Raw genomic sequence first — 22,253 nt, forward strand, 5'->3', positions numbered from 1 at the left:
GAAGGGGATTCAAAAACGAGGAAACTGGTGTGCTCGTGGTGATTACCGGACGTGATTAAATGAAGATCGGTGGTCTTATATTTTATCTGGGCGAGGGTTTCATCAGTAACACCGGCAATATTGAAGGGCTGAATCTCTACTACGGGAAGTGCGAATTCATTAACTAATCTTTGACTAATAAGATTTTGCTCAGCACCCGAATCTAACAATGCTGAGACGGAAAAACGATTCTGATTATTTTGAATTACGGTGGGTAACATTAATTTGTGTTGTTGTAGAGAGAATGAGGATGTACCCACCAATACCTCTCTTTTTATTGGTAGGCACTCTCGTTTCCCTGCCTGGGGCACGAGGCAATATAATGACCCTTACTACCACAATAAATACAAAGATTGTGAATCTGACGTCTGTTTCGTTCGGCAGGAGTTAAACGGGCCCGTCCAACTTGCATTGGCTCGGGTTCAGGTAACGCAGGCTGTGGTGATGACGTAGACGCGAAATGACTCTGGGATTCGTAGTTTTCAACGGGGAAGCTATTTGGTGACGGACCTAACCCGGAAGTGAAGAATTGCTGGGAGTCGAAGCGTCGCTCACGGCAACGCTCCCGAAAACGTTCGTCTATGGAAATTGCGAGGTTAACAAGAGCGTCAAAGTCGGAAGGTTCATCACGTGCAGCTATCTGGTCTTTTATGTGGTCGGAAAGGGAATTTAAGAAGGTACCCTGGAGCGCTCTTTCATTCCAACCAGTTTGTGCTGCGATAACGCGGAACTCGAGGGCGTGTTCGGAGACGGGTCGTCGGCCCTGACGTAAACCCAACAGACGTTTTTCTGCGTTGGGTCCCTGCAATGGCCTATCAAATATTTTACGGAACTCTGTGAGTAATAAATTAAACGAAACAGATCTTAACTCATGTTGTTTCAAAAAAGATGTTGCCCATTGTAAGGCGTTACCCTTAAGCTGACTGATGAAGAATGTGATCTTTGCGTTGTCAGTGTTGTAACGTCCTGGGGCTCCGTTGAAGGCAAGCTCACACTGAAGAAGAAAACCACCGCACTGGTCAGGGTTTCCCAAAAAAAGTTCGGATGGTTTGACGAGGATGTCACCCGCAGTGTGGCCTGTCAAGCACGTGCAGGCAGGAACTGGCTCTGGAGGTGCGACTGGAGCTACAGGAGGAGGAGAAAGAGTCTGTTTAATGGCGAACAACATATTTCCAAGCTCCTGAAGGTTAGACTTAGTCTCTTGGTTCTGTTTAAACATGCATTCCAACATCTTCTCCACCCCAACGAGGCGTTCCTCTTGGGAGGGTGGCGAGGCCGGCTCGTTCCTGGCCTCGTTCTGGGTCTTAGATGGCTGGAGCATTTCTGTGGTACCTCAGGAGTGACCCAATCGAACGAGACCCGGAACGACACGAGACTCAGAGTAAAAATAACAGTGTTTATTTATTTACAGTGATAAACTGGCTGCACAGGCATCAGGACTGGAACTCCTGGAAACGGAGGACAAGTTCAGCTGGGGCAGGTAAGTTGTTTGATATAAACTTGCAAGTAGCTTTCTTATCTTACAGTTGGTGGTTCTTGTAGGAGTTGATCCAAGAGATACCCAGAGTTTCCAGAGGAGATGGTGAGATGGAGGCACTGTACAGCAGCTTAAGAACAGGACGAATACTCCCAGAGACTGAGTGGATTGGCATGAGAGATCAGAGCTTGGGCAAGGCACGAGAGAACTGAGAGCTGGAACCCGTGGAAACAGGACTGGACTCAGGAGGCGACGGAGAACTGCAAAAACAAGATCACAAGGTAAGACTTGTATTCCATGAAACACTAAGTGGCTAGAAACATTAAGTACCGGGGGAACTCAATGCTCCAGCGTCGAGTAGACTTGACTGCAGGCTTAAATAGGAGCAGGAGCTCATCAGGGAGATGACCGTCAGCTGGGGGTGATAGGCGGCCATCTTGGAAGCTGCAGCAAGTGCTACTCTCACAATTAAATGCTTATTGTAATGAGTTTCTGATACCATCTGTATCAGTTGAAATCATCTGTATCAGTTTAAGGGTGAGGAGAAAAACAATGACAGTGCTGGAATACTAGCTGATACGTTTTGACATGTTTGGTTTTTAACAAACAGTTCTAAGTAAAAACAGCTTATGTAAATACAGAGAATTACCATCAGCTCGGATGTGGACTGATAGTATGGCGGGCGGCTGTGGCTGAGTGGTTAGATCAGTTGTCCTCCAATGCAAGAGTTGGGGGTTCTAATCCACCAGCAGTCACATGCCGAAGTGTCCCTGGGCAAGACACTGAATCTCTCGTTGCCTCCGATGTGTGTCCCATTGGTGTATGAATGTGATCTAAAGCACTGATTAGTCTCTTTAGAATGATTTGTTCAATTAGCTTTGTAGAGATCTAGTAGAGTGCTGTATGAATGGGTAAATGAGGACACAGATTGTAGTGTAAAGCGCTTTGAGCATCTCGATAAGATAGAAAGGCACTATATAAGTACAGTCCGTTTACCATTTACCATAGTATCAGAAACTTTTTGCTTTGTATGTACAGAAGTACAGGAATAGTTTAAAAGTGATAACAAATGAAAAACTCTTACACTGTTGGGGGAAGAATCAGTTATGTTGTGTTTCCTTGACTGATGAAGCCTTCCGGACCAAAGGCGAAACGTTTCAGCACAAAAAAAAAACCTCTCCAGATGACCTGAATGAAAAATGTTGAATTGTCCATACAGTTCTTCAGTTAGTGGTGTCACTGGAGGTAAAGATTCTGGGATAAGCACTGACTGGTTTGAACTTTGCTGTTGCATTTCAACATTCTGTGTTAAATGTCTTGCAGGCTGAAACTCGGAAGCTATGGCTCTGAGATTACTGTGGACATTTGGCTGAGGAGTATGACTGCTAACGTTCATCCTTTCGTAAACAGGAATAGTTCTGAGGACATAGCTGTACTCTTCTTCCTCAGAGTTTTCAGTGTTCTGTTCATCTGTCAGATTGTCATGATCCTGGCATTTGCTTTGTTTTCTTGCTGGGTTTGAGAGTTTAATTTGTTAATCTTGTTCCAAGGGCAATTCATTAACAGGTAGCAGTAGATTCCGATGTAAAACACGGAAGATTTTGTTTACAGTTTCTGGTTGTACACGTAGATAGACCCATCACCAATCCTCTCAACAAATCAATGAATACTTTTCTCCCAATAAGCACGGATTTTGCTTGGACCACCTCTCTCAGTAGATTTCTTACAAGAACCCGATCTACTAGTTGTAATGCAACACCTTTAATATGTCGATCATAATACTGTTTCCCTTTTACAGATGATTTTTCAATACTCTCTGAGGCAACTTTATATGCCTCCTGCATTTGTGAAGCCCATTTTTGTGCATACTCATGTCTGGAGTTTTGCTTCTCTTCAGATTTGAAATCAAAAAGCAAATCAATTGGCAAATGGGGATCTCTGCCATACAGAAGAAAAAAGGTGAGTAACCTGTAGCCTCATGTTTAGTACAATTGTATGCAAGAACTATGTGTGGTAGGTAGTCTTTCCACTTAGATATTTATCCCTCATGCAGGGTGCGGAGCGTCTGAAGAAGAGTTTGGTTTAGATGTTCAACTGGGTTCCCCTATGGATGATATGGGTTTGTTCGAGAATGGGTTATTCCTGCTAGCTGTTGGAGTCGGTGGAACAGATTGTTCTCAAACGCTTTTCCCTGGTCGTGATGTAACTTTTCAGGGTAGCCAAAGCGTGGAATGAAGTAAAAAAAATCTTCTCAGCTGCAGTTTTGCCTGATTTGTTCTTAGTTGCATAGGCTTGTGCAAACAGTGTAAAATGATCAACCAGGACCAGAATGTACTCATAACCACTGTAGTGAACTAGACCTCCGACATCAATCTGTCTCTGAAGACCTTCAGGGGACAGGAACTGTTATTTCATTGATTTGAATCCAGAAATACAAATTATCTCATCAAGAGACCATTTAATTGTATCCTGAATCAATCAATTGAAAGAACACTCTTCTTTTTACATTATCATTACTATTTTACAATATCTTGATAATCAAAAGTGTGTTTAGTTCATACCATTTCTAAATGTTGAAGTGAACCACTCATTTAAATCAACTGTGAAACAGTATTAATGATTTTTAAACCTCTTTAGACTTTGATCATACAGTTAAATGTCTATTTACGAAGTAAGTGTGCATTTAGTCTTCTGTCTGAATGAGGAGTAGTGGATGTCGGTCGAAAGTCAGACAAGTTATGAGAACGAAGTGTCTTGTTTTTAAAACTCTCAGACAGTAAATAAGAACTAGCTGGTACCTGCTTTGTCTCACTTCTTCATAATATTTCTCTGTTTGTACTACTAACCGTTCTTAAAACATTTATGCTGTCTCTTGACTTCTAATAACCCTCTGACATCACTAAAACTACACCCCTGCTGGTTGTAGGGGTTCATTGAGCATGCATCAGGATACCCCTGCTGGTTGTTTCAACCAATCAGGAAATACCACGTAAAAGGAAGTGGATACCCTTTAAAAGGCAACACTTCTTGGAACTATTCAGTCTTAGTCTTACTTAGTCTTTTTCCAAGTTTACATGTTTGATGTTAAATTTTGATTCTGTTAAATAAATGACCGCATGTATTCTGATGGGTCAAAGATAAAATGGCGTCTCATGCCACTGATTAAACACTCCACTCACAAGTTATCTTGGTCACATACCAGAAATTTAACTCGAAAAAGAAAATAATCCGTTGTAATTAAACAATTAATATTCTTTGTGCTTGAACTAGCTTTAAGAATAATTAATTAGTAGTGAAGCTAACAGCTACATCACTACATTTTGGTGGCTCGTAACGTTTCTGAAGAGATAAATTATGTGTGACCTGAGATATTGAGAAAAACGCTTCGTGTTGGCATATAAAAGTCCAAATTTTGACCTTGGTAAAGACATATTTCATGGCTGTGGTGTTCAGAAAGATACAGAATTAAGTTGATGTTTATTTTGAAGCTGGAATTTGTCATTCTGTGTGTGTGATTAAGCTGTAAGCAGAGAGAAAGACGCTTTATCTGTTTGAAACTCTTTCATGACCGTGGGTTCTGTGAGTTCGACCCGGTTCTGTTTATTGGACTCGAACGAGTCGTGTTTTTAATGGTGAAACGTTGTTTATGAAACTGAGCGCTGACTCAGGCAGCTGCTTCTATGCTGATTCGCTACTTTCTACAGTTAATTCGTGCATTTTCGAAGCGTTAATGGGCGATATTGTGGCCGGACTGTTGAAGCTAACTGCTAGCTTAAGGCAGGTACACACGAGTTGTGATTGGTTGAGAACCGCTGTTTGAAACGTTCTGATTTGCTGAGAAGCTGGTGACGTAACGCCGTGTACGTCCACTCACGCTGGCGTCAGCGCGAAAAGCCCACCCCGATGTCCACGTGTCTGTAAAGTCACGTGACCCCGGAAATGAAGCTCGTTTTTAAATGGAGTCTTCCTTAGTGGTTAGAAAAGCTGAATGATAGCCCTAAATTCGTTCCTAACCTGATGAGTATATGCCTAAAGAGCATGCTTTTGAAGCAACGCCACGTTCAAGCTTTAAATCCGTCTATAAATGCTGATTTGGACCGGGTTCGTACGTTGCTAATCGAAGTTAACGGCTAACGACCGGATGTCAATAGGATGGTTCACAGGAAGTCGTCAGTGACTCCTACCGGTAAAAGTAAGCTTGCACCACCACCTGCTGTTGAAAAAGAGTATAACAGTTTTTCAGAACTGAGAGGCGTAAACTCGTTTTCATTTTATTTCTAAAAAGACGCATGTGGGTAAATAAAAATGTTAATCGAGCCTGGTTCATGAGTTACTGTTTTAAATAGCAAATTCTGGTAAATTATACTGCTTAAAGAGCATTTAAAACTGCAAAGTTGCTGTCAGACTTTTAGTGAAAATTGCAGGTTTATTTATTTTAAGTGCATTGGAGTAAAAAAAACACTGACATAGCTCACAGATTCCTTATCTCCATATGGTGACCAGGTGGACAGCATGAACTCAACAGTGTTATTGGACGAGCTGAAGTAAGTGGCAGGCAGTGTCACTTCTACAGCCATAACGAAGTCAGGCTACAAACAGCTAGCTAAAATAGCACTCTTGCTAAAAGCTGAATTATACCTTGAGGCCAACAGGACAGAAGCCCTTGAAATAAAGTTGATGCGCGAGACAGAGGCCCGCAAAACAACACGTGAGGTGTGTCTACAACTCATGGCACAGTTTAAATTTGAAAAGGAGACCTGGGAGAATGAATTGAAACGTGAAAAAAAGCTCTCACTAGCTCAGCTGTTGTTACAAGCAGACTCATACAGTATGAGGAAAAGCTACGTGAAGGAGGGATGAAGTACCAAGTACTGTGTTCAGACTATGATGTTCTGCACCAACAGTTGCAGCTAACATCAAAATCTCGGGACGAGTGCATATTGGAAAAAGCGACATTAGTCCAACAAGGCGTGAGTTTACAAAGTGAGTGTCATACATCACGTGAACGCTTAACAGCCTGTGAGGCAAAACTTGCCGCAGCCACAAATAAAATCTCTGACGAGGGGAAAAGATGTCTGGAACTCAAAGACAAACTGGGTCAGAGTCCAGGTCAACCATCACCACCTCAGAGGGATTTTGCTGTACCTCCTACACTAAATCTCCTTATTCCACCTCCACATGATTCTGGTGAACCACCTCCACGTGATTATTTTGTTCCGCCTCCACCAAACCCTCAGCCTCCGCTCTCATTAGCGGTATTGCATAAAATAGCAAAATATGTCCAACGCTTTGAGCCAGGGCCGTTGGGTTCGACCGATACTAAGGCCTATCTGCAAGACCTTGACTTGCAATTAGGAAGCTATCCCAACGCTACAATTGAGAATAAAATAGGTTTGATCAGGCTCACTTCAGCCAGGACGTGTTTTCCTTTATAGAGCGTCAACCTGATGCCACAAGAAAGGATTACCACCTGTTATGCGCTGCTCTAATCAAAGAGTATACACCTTACGTGGGACCTGGCGGTTACCCAGCCGCCGACAAGGTCATGCAAGGTAAGAATGAGCACCCAAGGGCAGATTATTCCAGAATTTTGCAAGCTTATTTTGGTTACAGGAACAAAACAGGCATGGAGGAGAAGGACGCGTTTAAGTTCGATTTCAGCAAAAATCTCCACACTGACATAAGGACGTCAGTGCAGATGATGGCTAATTTCAAAGAAAAAGCCATTAGTGAGATAAAAAAAACTGTGCTGTGAATGTCTTTGAGGCCCGTTCACAGGCCAAAACACCCATTGAGGTGTTCCCAGGTGACAGGATTCCTTCCCAGTCATTAGAATTGGAAGGGACGAGAGCTTCAGCTCCCCCTCCCATAAAAGGCGAGAGGAAACGAGATTTCCCATCAGCCAAACCACAACAGATGAGTGACCCCTGGTCCAGACAAGATCCCAAATGGTTTCCTAAGAAACCAGAGGATGAACGAATGTACCAGAAGGGGGGCGCACGCCCTAAGGGTAAAAAGTATGGCACCAAAGGTAACCCATACAACCAGGGATCCCACTGGGAACCCCAGAGGAGGGGGCCTGCTCACCCACCACGTCAGCCTGGACAGCCTGAGACGAAAAAGAAACAGCAGTGGGTCCAGAAAGAGAGCCCTGGACCTATGAGCTCGGACGAGACAGAGAGTGTGCGTCGGTTCTTGGAAATGTTGAAAGGTATTGCCACGGACAAACAACCTGACGCGTTGTGTGGCAATATCATTGCTGATGTCAGAACACACAGACAGTCACCATGACGTTGTTGTTGTAAACTCTGACATCCCCTCACCAGAAAAGGGGGGGTGCACTCACACGTCACCGACGGTGACCCGTCACAAACTGAAACCTCAGAAACAGCAACAGCTGTGCTAACGGTTCAGACAAATCAAGGTGACACAAACAACAACGTTGCCGCTGTCACGGACAGCCACCAGGACCTTGTTGTTACAAACAATGAGAGCCCCTCAACACACAAAAAAAGGGTGATCTCATCCATCAATGACGGAGGCCCGTCAAAAACCAAACTCTCAGGAGAAGCAGTGACTGCACCAACGGTTCGGATAAACCGGGATTACACAGGCAAAGGTAAATGTAAGAAGAAACGTTGGCCAAAACCTACAAGGTTCCTGTGTAACCTTATCAGAAAGAGGGTCGCTAAAAAAGCTTACCTGTCGATCACACTTGAAGGGGTCCTCACACATGAAGCCCTACTGGACGGTGGAGCCGATATAACTATTATGTCAGCCAAACTGTTCGAGGAGCCCAGGACCGCCGCCAACTGTGTTCACAGGGAAATACTTCTCATAGAACGTGCTATAGAACTGCAGGTCTCGCAGAGACGAGGACAACCCTAGTAGCTATAGCTATGGTTCACATGCAGGTTGGCGAGATGACACTATACCACCCGGTACATGTGTCTATGGTTGACTCATTCCCATTTTTGATCAGCCAGGATTTTATAAATTGCTTTGAGGCGATTATAGATTATGGTGAACAGACAATGTGGGCCAGAGTAAGCAAACCCCTGCCAATACTTATGCCTCCTGAGACAGTCACAGACTACCCAACATCAGGCACCGCAGAAGGCACTGAGGACTTCTCAGCAGAGAACACAGTCCCGGTAAGTAATCCTTCAAAAGCACGTGAAACCGAAGAGACCCAACCGGTGGACCTAACTCTGACTGAACAAGAAAGCCTCCTCTGCGAGCTGAGACAGTCAGAGCCCACCGGATACTACCTACCATTGGTAGGTAAAGGTGTAGAGATCCAAGGATCCCACACCGAAGATGCTGTACTGTCACTGTGGACAGATAAATCAATCAGTAAATCAATTACAAAGCCTATTTTTATATTGCAGAAAAGAGTTGTAAGAATTATCACAAGAAAACATTATTATCATCCATCAAGTATTTTATTTAATCAAATTAAACTGTTGAAATTATATGATTTGGTGGATTATAACATTTTGTCACTTATGTATAGAGCTCATACAAATACACTACCTTCTAATGTTCAAATGTATTTTGTGAAAAGATCAAGCTGTTACAATCTTAAGGGGAAAGATGTTTTTGTAAAACCGCAGTTCAGAACTAGTTTAAAGGGAAGATCTACCTTAATTCAGGGTGTTGGTTTATGGAATGACTTAGAGACAGATATTAAGGAAGCCAAATCAATCTTGGTATTTAAGAAACTTGTAAAAATCAAATTGTTAAAAAAATATATATGAATGAAATTCATTGAAAATGTTTGTTAATTGAAAAATTAAGTGAGTTATTTATTTGTTTTTGTTACTTACAGTAAATGTTTGTTTGAATTGTTTATTAGATAAATAAGGAGCAGACTAAATAAGATTTTTTTCTTCATCTGCTGCCTTTCATTTTATTTATTTTTTTTGTTTTCAAATTACATACATGTAAATTGATATGTATTCTTATTATTATAAAATGAATGAATAAATAAATAAATAAATAAATAATTCAGCTATTAACCAAGCTTTCTACGAAACATTGGTTAAAAAACATTTGGGTCGAGTTCTGATCGAGAAAGCTTTCCGCTTTCCATTGTATCCCAACAGTTCACGAGTGATGACTGCGAAAGGAGTCATTAACCTGAAACTGATCTGGAACTAATGGGAACTGGTCCACCCATTCCTCGTGGTCCCAGACTTACCACATGCAACCTACATAGGCTCTGACATCTTGGTAAGATTAGGTGTCCGAGTGGACACCAGCCACAATGTGCTGTGGTCACTAAAACCAGCCACAAAGGATCCTCCTGTGCTAGACACAGCAAACCTTACGGCTGGACAGACCATTCCAGAGGTCTGCCAGGTTGCTAGCAACCAAAACACCTCAGTACCACCTCAGGTAACAAACCTAATGGTACGAGCCCACATCGTGGCGGGACAAGCTATTAGCCTTAAACAGGCACACTTTCAACCATCTCCTATGTTTTTCAAACTAGGACTGTCCATTGAGGCCGCAAGCCAAGTGAGCCTTGACTCCAGAACCACATCTGTTGCTGTGTGTAACACAGGCACAAAAGAGGTACTGATCCCGAAAAACACAAGGCTAGGATGGTTGATCTCCACAGATTTTCATGATTTTGAACTTGGCATTCCATTTCTGGGAGGACTCCCAGAAAACCTGGTATTGAGTCAAGAGACTGGTCCAGTTTGGTTCACAAAACCAACACAGGCCATAGCTCTCTTCTCAACCAATGGTGTCGATAAAGGACCTAAAACCTATAATGTCCTACCTATAGACAGGTCTAACGACACAGAAGGGGACTCACTGGAGCTCCCCAAACATCAAGAACCCTTAGCAATCTCTTCAAAGATTGAACGGGTGGTCGCCCAAGCCGATGCCCTGATGACTGATGAAGAAAGGGACAAACTCCGCCAGTCTCTCATGAAATATGAGGTCATTCTCGACTGACTCAATGAATTGTGGATTGACCTCGCTCCACACAGTGAGCATCCCAACTCCGCAAAACTCATCGCCTACAATTGTCAGACAATACAAGATTTGCCTGGCAGCACATCAACCTGTCAAGGAAATTGTAGATGAACAGATGCTGCGATATATTCATCAATTAAAACGGATTCTTCATTTTTCTGGACTGAATAAAACGTGCATTGAATTTAATAAAATGTAACGTGAGACGTTATTTATCTTTGACCCATCAAAATGAATGTGGTCATTTATTTTACAGAATCAAAGTTTACATCAAACATTTACATTAATTTGGCAAAATATGAGAATAACAACATAATTAATCAGCGGGCTGTACAATTGTGATCAATTATCCACACGGCGGTGGATGAGCACTTTACACAGACATTTCTAAATTATCTGGAAGGATTTCTACTTGATAGAAGAATTTTTAAAGATGGAAAGTGAAGTTTAAAGGGAGTAAAAGATGGTGTGTGAGGGGGAGTGTTGACCAGAACCGACACTCTCCATTCAAACCCAGCTTTTCCTCGGTACGCTCGGTAGTAAACTTGACTCGTTACCTCTCTGAAGATGAATCAGCAGATACGGAGTTCCAGTTAACGCTACCTGTCCAGCGTCTCCATAGGATGGCTGTGACTCGTCCGAAGTAGTGACGAGATTCCGTCTGACACAAGCTCACCTCAGCAAGTGGACTTCACATGAGTGGAGTCCTTCAGAAGTTCCACTCAGAGGTGGAAGATGTTATAATCCAAACTCGGAAGAGCCTTATCATGGCTGGACTTCTGTTCTCCCAAACGACTTCACAGAACTGCGAACATCTCAGAACTGAGAGAACTAGGAAGTACCGGCATTTAAAGGGCTCTATTTCCGGTATATTTGAGAGTTCCTGATTGGTCAATGTCGACCAGACAGGGGTGTGGTTTGTGACGTAAGCGGTTACTAGAAGTCAGAAAACAGCAAGAATTGTTATGGAACAGATTAAAACTGTTCTCAGAGACAGAGAGAGTTTTGTTTTGGTGAGTTTGGAGAAACAGGTGCCAACTTCTCTGTTGACGTCTGAGAGGATGTAAAACAAGACAGTTGTTCCAACACATGTCTGCTTCGACTCCTGACCTTGGAAAACGCACACTTGCTCATTCAAAGACAGAAATCAGAAAATGCATAATTACACTGTAACAGGCCTTAACATGAATTCTACTTTGCATAAGCAACTAAAAAATCATTGTTACTGTTTTACAGTTAATAAAATTGATTAGTTCACTGCAACATCTAAAATGGTTTGAACTAAAACACTTTGGTTATCAACATTTGTAAAATAGTAATGATAATAAAAAAGAGAGTGTTCTTTCACTTGATTTTCAAGAAAGAAAGTCTCAGGATGGGTGAACCTGTATTTCTGGATTCAAATCAATGAAATGACAGTTTCTGTCCCACAAGGTTCTTAAGGTCAAGGGTTTTGACCTTAGGCTTAGTTTTGACATCAGGTCAAGTTCACTACAAAATCATTGATGACCTTTTAGATAAAGGCATAATCAGACAATGTAATAGCACCTGCTCTGCACCTTTATGGCCAGTTTTGAAACCAAATGGTAAGTGGAGACTTACCATAGACTATAGAAAGCTAAACAAACAAGATCCTTTATCTAGGTGGCCAATGACCCAGATCCACCAAGAATTGCCCAAGGTCACCGATGGTAAGTACTTTTCCTCCCTCGATGTCGCCTGTGGTTTTTGGACCATTCCTGTGCGCGCCGAGGACCATCACAAACTAGCTTTCACTTTTGGCAGCCGACAGCACACCTTCACCAGGTGCCCTTTGGCTACGCTAACTCACCAGCTGAGTTCAACATCTTTTTGAACAAAGCATGTCCAGACGCCCATGAACGTGGGACACTGATCTACGTGGATGATGTCCTTTTATGGCAGCCAACACTGGACTTACACTTGGCTGAGACCGACCACGTTCTGAATCAACTGACTACTAATGGTGCTAAAATCTCACTGTCAAAATGCCAGTGGTGCAGGACCAAGGTGGACTACGTTGGCCTACTAGTAGGTCCAGACGGAGTACAACCACAATTGACTTGCACCCAAGGCCTAGACAATCTCAAAGTCCCCACCAATCTCAGAGAACTACAAAGTTTTCTGGGCATGTGTAACTACTCACGTCAATTCATAGAGAACTATGCAGACCTTGCGAAACCACTGACTGAACTCTTAAAGAAAGACGTCCCATTTGTCTGGACTGATAACCAACAGCAGGCACTGAACGATCTCAGGGAAAGACTCAAGTCAGCCCCATGTCTAGTCTATCCAGACTACAACAAAGAGTTTCACTTGGAAGTGGGCTTCTCAGCTCACTATATAAGTGAAGGCCTGTACCAGATGCACAACAAAGACAAGCGTGTGGTGGCCTACGCCAGTAAGACAATGGCAGGCCCTGAATTAAAGTTCTCAGACTGTGAGAAAGCTCTACTGACCGCTGTGTGGGCAGTTAAACACTTCTCCAGTTACATCGGTGGACAAAAAATCATTGTTGAAACACAACACCAGCCAGTAACTTTCCTGAATAGCCAACGCATCAGAGATGGTGTGGTGACAAACTCACGGGTAGCCACGTGGCTCATGGCGCTTCAAAGTTTTGACCTAGACATCCTCTATGGACAAAACAAGAAGTCACATTTGGGCACCGGCCTAGCACTCTGCCAGGAATGTACACAAGATGTACCAGACACCCAACTGCCAGCTGCGGAAAAACCCTCAGTAAGTGATGACCCGAATCACCACTACTTTGATAGCAATATCTGCAAAGATATGACAACACTGTACGTGGATGGATGTTCATTCCATCACAAACAAACCTGCAAATCAGGTGTTGGAGGGGTTCTCCTACAGAACCAAGAAGAGGTCACTTTTAGCTATAAATTAGGCTCTCAGTCTTCTCAGTACGCTGAGATAGCAGGAATCCTAATAGCTCTCCAGATGGCAGTAGAATGCTCCATCCAAACGCTAGTCATCTACACTGACTCTAATTACGCTCGACTTAGTTTCTTGTGTCATCTCGCTCTGTGGAAACAGAACGGCTTTCTCACAAGCAACAAGAAAGTGGTCAAACACAAAGAGCTTTTCGTGGCATGTGATCACTTGGTGACATCACATGACCTACAGGTCTACTGGAAGAAGGTTCCAAGACATTCAAGAGTCCTAGGTGATGACAAGCGGTATAATGACCTTGCAGACTTCCTAGCCAAGGACGGAGCCGTGGACGTCCTCCGTGGTCCTTTGACCCCTCCTGGCTGCTCGCAACTCTGTCAGTACAACCTACAGCCGAGGTAATGGCAGTCACACGTGCACAGGCTGCAGCCAAGCCGGCTGACAACACAGTCTCTGTACAACCCGTGCTGACTGACCCAGACATCATCCAACTTCAGAAGTTGGATCCTGCGATAAACTCGATGATACTGTACTTGACTGACCCAGACAAAAACACTCCGTCCGAAGTCGACCTGGATTCCAATCCAGACCTTAAAGTCCTCTTTCAGCTGCGCAAATGACTAAAACTAATCAAGGGCATCCTAACTTTTGCTCATGGACCGACGTCCTCACCCGTGTTCGTGGTACCCCATGACCACAGGGGGTGATGTTAGTTCACGCGCATGACCTCCCGTCCGAAGGACACAAGGGAGATAACGCCACACTGAAAGCATTAAAACAAGTTGCTTATTGGCCTGGAATGAAAAAGGATGTCAAGGACTACATAAAAGGGTGCCTGGTCTGTGGCCAGTTTCAGCCATCCAGACCACTCCACAGAGCACCATTGCATAGTAGAGGCATTGCATTCCCATGGTCCGACCTCCAGATCGAATGGGTTGGACCACTTACTAAGAGCACTAGAAGAAATAAATATTTTCTCAGGGTAACTTGCGCATTTACCAAATGGGTAGAATGCCTACCAGCTCCTAACGACATAGCACAAACAACTGCTATGTTATAAATGAATCATGTATTTTCAAGGTTTGGACTTCCCCTCAGGGTGAACTCAGACCAAGGTACACACTTCACAGCTGAAGTGATGAAAGAACTGTGGAAGATGCTAAGCATCAAAGTCAACTTCCATGTTGGCTACCACCCACAGGCCTCAGGCCAAGTGGAGAGAGCAAACAGAACTGTGGTAAGTATTTTGAAGAAATACGTTGCCACAAACCACAAGGACTGGGACGTGAAACTCCCTCTGTTCCTCACGGCCATAAGGGCCACTCCACACACATCGACTGGCATCTCTCCCTTCAAGATGATGACGGGTCAACAAATGACTCTCCCTCTACACCTGTTGTACCAACCAGGCGATGCCGCCATGGCAACAGCCTACACCACACAACAATGCATGAATGACTTGGAAGAACACCTTAAAAACACCTTCGCTTTTGCCCAAAGAAACCTGGAAAAATCCGCTGAAGGACGAAAGGCGTACTATGACCAAAAGGCCTCTCACGAGGAACTCCAAGTGGGAGATAGGGTCTGGTACTACACGTTCGCCCCCACAACCGGGAAAGGAGAGTCAGAACTCTCGCCCGCAAACTGATGCCCAGGTGGACTGGACCCCACCTGATAACAGACAAACTGTCTCTAGTTTTCTACCAGATCAAAATCAGCAAAGGCCAAAAAGAACCAATTGTTAAATGGGTACATCGAAACCAGATCAAACTACACAAGGCGTTCAAAAACTCCACAGGAGACAAAGATCTCACAAACTCAGACCTCGTGGGAAAAAGTTCGTCCAAGCAGAAACTAAATAAGTTTAAGCTTAATTAAGTGTTAAGATAACAACTCAGACGCGATAACGTGATCGAATCTGACAATCAGAGTGAGTGACGCAGTGAAACGTGGTTTTCTAGTTGCTTAATCACTACTTTAGTCGATGTTGAGACATCGTTTATTTGGTTTTGGTATTGTTTCTGAACACCCCCAGCAAGAATGAATTTTGTGTGTACTTTAGTTAGAGACTATGAGGACTTTAACTATGCCAACATGCAGTTCATTTGTTAAACTTCAATCTTTGAGTAGTCAATGTAGATTAATGCTACCTTAAGTACCATAGCCTACATTGGTCTCACAACTCTCAAGCCGAACCTGCTCGAACAATCCTATTCGGGGGGGTCTAGCTAATCCTTAAGTTGAGTCTTGCCATAGACTCCAAAAACATTTAGGGGAAAACCAAAAACCCAAACCTCAAGTTGTTCGTCTAAAGGGACAACAGACAATTGAACCTAACTATATTTTGCCATGTAAATCTAACTTAAACCAAGTTAGGAATGGAAAAATAGTTTGGAATGCCCTTCTATAGGCATAAATCCCTATATATAATTTTTCAGCATGACCCACCCTTTAATTGGTACCTGTAGCTGATCTAAACCATGATAGCTTACACACCAGGTGCATATAGGTTAAGGTCTTATGTAAAATCCCACTCATAAGCCCAACTAAAACCACATAAATGCATGAACACATAGAACCAGAATGGCATCCACTGGGAACCACCAGCAGCAACCTTCACTGAAGGAAACTACAACTCCAACGTGGGTCTCCAAGCTCCATCCAGTGGTCGCCTCTGCAGTTCAATTGAGGGAACCCCTCTGCACGCTGATCAATCAACACCTCCAATCGTTGTAGATTTACCGTTGTGGATTATATGACTTTTTCCAATGGATTACAGACTTTGTTTCCAAGGGGTTAAAGCGTTGCTGCAATGGAATTACCAACAACATTATGGAATTACCAAAACCGTTGTGGGATTACCTTCTTTGACTTTTGTTTTCCTCTTGCTGGATTACATCAAGATCAAGGACATTCGGAGGTGTAAATTCATGTTGGAATTTATCCCCATGGACAGGCGATGATTTCCAAAGGGGGGACTGTAGTGAACTAGACCTCCGACATCAATCTGTCTCTGAAGACCTTCAGGGGACAGGAACTGTTATTTCATTGATTTGAATCCAGAAATACAAATTATCTCATCAAGAGACTATTTAATTGTATCCTGAATTAATCAATTGAAAGAACACTCTTCTTTTTACATTATCATTACTATTTTTACAATATCTTGATAATCAAAATTGTGTCTAGTTCATACCATTTCTAAATGTTGAAGTGAACCACTCATTTAAATAAACTGTGAAACAGTATTAATGATTTTTAAACCCATTAGACTTTGATCATACAGTTAAATGTCTATTTATGAAGTAAGTGTGCATTTAGTCTTCTGTCTGAATGAGGAGTAGAGGATGTCGGTCGAAAGTCAGAGACAAGTTATGAGAACGAAGTGCCTTGTTTTTAAAACTCTCAGACAGTAAATAAGAACTAGCTGGCACCTGCTTTGTCTCACTTCTTCATAATATTTCTCTGTCTGTATTACTAACCGTTCTTAAAACATTTATGCTGTCTCTTGACTTCTAATAACCCTCTGACATCACTAAAACTACACCCCTGCTGGTTGTTTCAACCAATCAGGAAGTACCACATAACAGGAAGTGGATACCCTTTAAAAGGCAACACTTCTTGGAACTATTCAGTCTTAGTCTTAGTCTTTTTCCAAGTCTTCGTCGTCTGTTGGAGTCTTCACAGTCTTTTCCAGTCTTTTCCAGTCTTGCTGGAACCTTCAGTCGAAGATGAGACTCAGCTAAGTAGCGGATGGATTTGACCATGTGCCAAGGGTCTCTCCATTCCAGTGTAGTCACAGCCTGCCTCGGCTGTGACTCAACCCGAGCAGTAAATGCTCAACTTCTAAGGAAGCGTATTCTGTTGAACCGAGTACTTCGTCACTATTTCTGACGACCCCAGCTACTCTGAACGGAGACGCTGAAAAGGGAGTGTACCAATGGACTTCTGTTCCAGAGTGGAGGTATACACCATCTCAGGTAACAAGCCGTTGACACCCTGAAGTGTACCGGAGGGCTGAGCTGGATGTCGGAGGAAGGGTGCCATGTTTTGGTTCAACACATATCTTTCATCCATCTAAACTCCCTCCTTAAATCTATTCCTTCTCTTTAAACTTCCCTATTCACCAGTAAATCAAGCTAGATGCCTTCAGAGATGAATCAGTCTCAATCAGTAATGTTCTGTTGTCTTGTCTAGTAAATCGTGCCAAGTTTTTTAATCAGAAACAGATCAGCAAATCAATGTGTACATGTTTGATGTTAAATTTTGATTCTGTTAAATAAATGACCGCATTTAATCTGATGGGTCAAAGATAAAATGTCGTCTCATGTCACTGATTAAACACTCCACTCCCAAGTTATCTTGGTCACATAACAGAAATTTAACTCGAAAAAGAAAATAATCCGTTGTAATTAAACAATTAATATTCTTTGTGCTTGAACTAGCTTTAAGAATAATTAATTAGTAGTGAAGCTAACAGCTACATCACTACACCACCTTTGCTTGGTTTAAGGTGTAGATAATCCACAGAAATGAGTTCAAACGGGGCACTGGTTGTTATTGAATGCATTGGTGCTTCCTGAATCATGTTTGGTTGTTTCTGTTTGACACAAGTGCACTGGCCAATGACATAATCTTCGATGTCATCTTGCATAAAGGGACGATAAAACCTCTTTCTGGCAAGCTGGATGACTTTGTCAGCTCCAACACGTTCCATAACATCATGCAGCATTGTTAATACAGTTTGCTTCAGTTTACTGGGTTAAACTAGCTGCTTTCTGTGTTATGTCCATCTGTATAATACTCCCCTGTCCAATGTCAATATTTTCCATTCATTTACGAGCCTGCATGTCTCTCGACCCATCAGACTCTTATCTTTACTGTTAGGCTTCCACCCCCTCATTTTGAGATTTATCACCTCATTGATGACTGGATCATCCCTCTGAGGCACACTAATGTTTTCTGGGCTAATAACTGGGTTGCCTTCAATGTTAGTGTCATCATCACTCTGGTGCAAATTTAATGCAGCTACCCATGGTACATCACCATCTCTCATAGCTTTGTCCCCCTGCCAGATTGCCGAGACCACCTCTGGGGGCATGACTTCTGTATATTCACTCAGATGATCTTTCAGAGGGACTGGGTCATGTAATGGGGTGTCAGCATTAGCATTAGTTTTTCCAGGTTTATACTTTATGGTGAAATGAAAGTTAGCTAACTCCCCCAACCAACAATGTCCAGTGGCATTTAACTTGGCTGTGCTTAGGATATAAGTAAGGGGATTATTATCAGTGTACACAGTGAAGGTGGGTGCATAGTAGAGATAATCCCTAAATTTATCACAGATAGCCCACTTCAAAGCAAGAAATTCCAGCTTGCTGGAGTCAAGATGGTAATTCTTCTCAGCAGGCATGCTTGTCCTGGAGCCATATGAAATAACACAGAGTTTGTTTTCCTATTGCTGATGTAGTGGACTAGGCCTATGTCAAATCAATGACCTTAGGATCATATGGTCAGAAACTGTCATTTCATTGATCTGCATCCAGAAATACAGTTTGACCCATCCTGAGACTTTCTTTCTTGAATTAATCAAGTAGAAAAGACAATTCTCTATGATCATTACTATTTTACAAATGTTTTGATAATCAAATTGTGTTAGTTCAAACAATGTTTACAGGTTGAAGAGAACTACTCATTTTATCTACTTAAACAGTAGTAATGATTTTTATTCCTCATTCAAAGAAGAAATCAGGGTAATATGCATTTCTTGATTTTTCTGTCTTCAATGAGCAAGTTGTAAGTGTGTTAAAGTTCAGGCTTCGGTCAACTAGAAAGTTTACTGAAAAGAAATGTCATGTTTAACTTTTACAGCAAGATACAGGAGAGTTGACTCCACGAAGTCTGGTTTTCTCCAATAATCTTTCTGTCTGTTTTAAACAATCTTAATCTCTATCCTTGACTTTCCATAACACCTTACATCACAAACCACACCTCTGTTCTGGTCCACCGACCAATCAAAAAGCTCTCAAATGAACCGGAAGTCGAACCCATTTAAATGTGGCAACTTCCCAGTTCTCTACGTGATGTGACGTGACGTGATGAGACGAGACGGGACGAGTAGAGCTTGAAAGAGTTGGAGACGTGAAGAGTTCAGAGATCTTGAATGCAAACGCAGGCATTCAGGATGCTTCTATTAGAATCAAGCTGATCCAGAGACGATTTTGGGAATTATAACTTCTGTTGGATAACCTCACACGACTCCTAAGGTTTTTAGCTGTCCTCACGGAGACGCTGAAAGAGTCAAAAGAAGAACTCTACACCGACGCTGAAGCTATCATCTGCAAGGTAAAAGTTCTATTTCGACCAAGCGTACCGTTGGCCTAGCTGATTTTCAATGGAGCGTGCTGTTCTGGTTAAAACAGATAAATTCCCTCACACATCTCTCTGTAAGATAAATCTCAATTTTCCATCTTCAAACTCTCCTTCCTGCTAGAAAATTAATCCAGATGTTTTCATTAATGTCTGTGGTGAAGCAACGGAAAACCATGGCCGTATGGTTTTCCTGACTGTAAAACTGATTAATTGATGTCTGCCGTTTTAGCTGAAAAGTGAAAACAATCGCCGTATTGTTCTCACTTCCTGTAAAACTATGCTGTTGTTATTTTCATATTTTGCCAAATTAATGTAAATGTTTGATGTTAAACTTTGATTCTGTAAATAAATGACCGCATTCATTTTGATGGGTCAAAGATAAATAACGTCTCTCGTTACATTTCTGTTAAATTCAATGCACGCATGTTACACAGTCAGAAAAATGAAGAACCCGTTTAATGTATGAATATATCTCAGCATCTGTTCATACTACATCTGGTGGCTCGTGACGGTTCATAAATGACTGTGTATTCGTGTAAAGATTGATTTTACGTGTTGGCATGAAGAAAAATAACAGTTGTCAGCTGTGTTGAAGTCAAAACGCTGCATGTTTACGCTGGGATGTTTGAAGCTGAACTTGTGAGTCATATGTCTTTTTCAAGCTGAAATTGTACGCCTGTTATGTGTAACTAAAAAGCTGGGTTTGTGAGGAAACGCTTTGTTCTGTTTAAAGACGGTCCAGACGCGGTTCTGGTTCCGGCTCGGTTCTGAGAAAGTTCGACCGGGTTGTTTTAAATGGTGGGAAAGACGTTTTTCATGCCGGGGCGCCGACTCCGTGCAGCTCAGAGTTGATTCGTTACAATTTTTAACAGAAATGGTGCATTTTGACAGTTTACAAGACGAAAAGTTGACGAACTATTTCAGGCTAACAGTAACATGCTAGCTGCAAAAACGCTTCGTGGATTGGTTGAATTAGCTGCTGTGGAGTGCTCTGATTTGCTGAGAAAGTGAATGACGTGCCTACGTCATTTCCTCTCACCCCCGTGCTGCTTTGTCATTGGTGATTTCAGTCACGTGACCCGGAAATGAAAACTCGTTTTCATAGGGAAATAAAATCTGTTTTTAAAGTTCAAAAACGCGTTAAAAGCTGTATTCTGATACACTGCTTTAGTTCTTCGAAGTCTAATTGCTAAAATTTTGCCACGTTTGTGTAAAAAATCCGTTCAGAAATGTTGGTTTTAACCGAGTCTAGCCGATGCTAGTTTTAAGCTAACAGCTAACGACCGGATGCCACAGGAAGTCATAGCGACCCCTACTGGATAACACTAACAGTGTCTGAGTTAAAATAAATTGAGGTTGTGCTGCCATCTTCTGGAGAGACTTGAGATCACAGGTTTTCACTTCGCTTTTTAGGTATTTTGAGTGAAATTAAACGTTTTTTGTTTCTGTAAGACGAACTTTGAGTTAACAAACTTCCTCGAGCTGATTTATACTGTTATGTTATCTTACCATTAAAAGTCAGCAAAGTATGTATGCCCAGAGAGGCGTTTACTAGGAATTTTTTTTCATTCACTGATAAATCCTCAAGCAGGTGCAAAATGAAAAAAATGAGAACTTTTTGGTAGAAACAGGCACAGATAATCATAAGAGCTGAGAGTTTACTCGTTTGCTGGAAATATATTGCACGTTTAATTGTTAACTCATTAAATAAGAGTAAATATTTCAGGATAGAGAGACTCTTCTGATTTTATTTTACCACCTAATCAACGCATTCTCCTATTTAATTTCTAAATAGCAGATAATGGCGGAAGAAGACGTAAACACTGACCCCTTGCACTCCAGAGATGTCATCCAAACGGCTTTACATATTTTAACAAATTCAGTTATTGGTAAACAATTAGGGCAATTACAAGACCTTGATGAAACTCAAAGAGATGCAGAACTGACAATTTTGGCAAAAGGAGCTAAAGTGTCAGAGGACACAAAATCGAGCCGTGAACGGTTAGCAAAAATTTCCCTGCTTCTCAAAGCGGAATTGGACCATCAGGTTGCTCAAAATGTCATGCTATCCAGAGGATATGAGTCTGAAAAGGAGAGGTGTGACGGATTGATGAATGCGTCTGAATTGGAGAAAAAACAGTTTCAGATTGAGAGGGACCTCTCAAAGACTGAGCTGTCAGTACAGGCTCAATCATATGAGGGGAGGATTAGGGATAAAGAACGTGCGTACCAAGACGCGTGTTCAGACAACGATGTGCTACAACAACAGTTGCAGATCGCATTAAAGGAGCTGGAGGATTACAAAGAGGAGAAGGAGGTATTGCTCCAATATTGTCGGAGTTTGCAAGGTGAATGTCAGACAGCACAGGATCGCCTGACAGCTTGTGAGGAGAATCTAGCTACAGCTACAAACAAGATTTCTGAAATGGGGCGAGCTGGTCTG

Source organism: Nematolebias whitei, chromosome 1 (genome assembly GCF_014905685.2).
Source record: "Nematolebias whitei isolate Nwh7 chromosome 1, NemWhi1, whole genome shotgun sequence".
In the NCBI taxonomy this organism is placed as follows: Eukaryota; Metazoa; Chordata; class Actinopteri; order Cyprinodontiformes; family Rivulidae; genus Nematolebias; species Nematolebias whitei.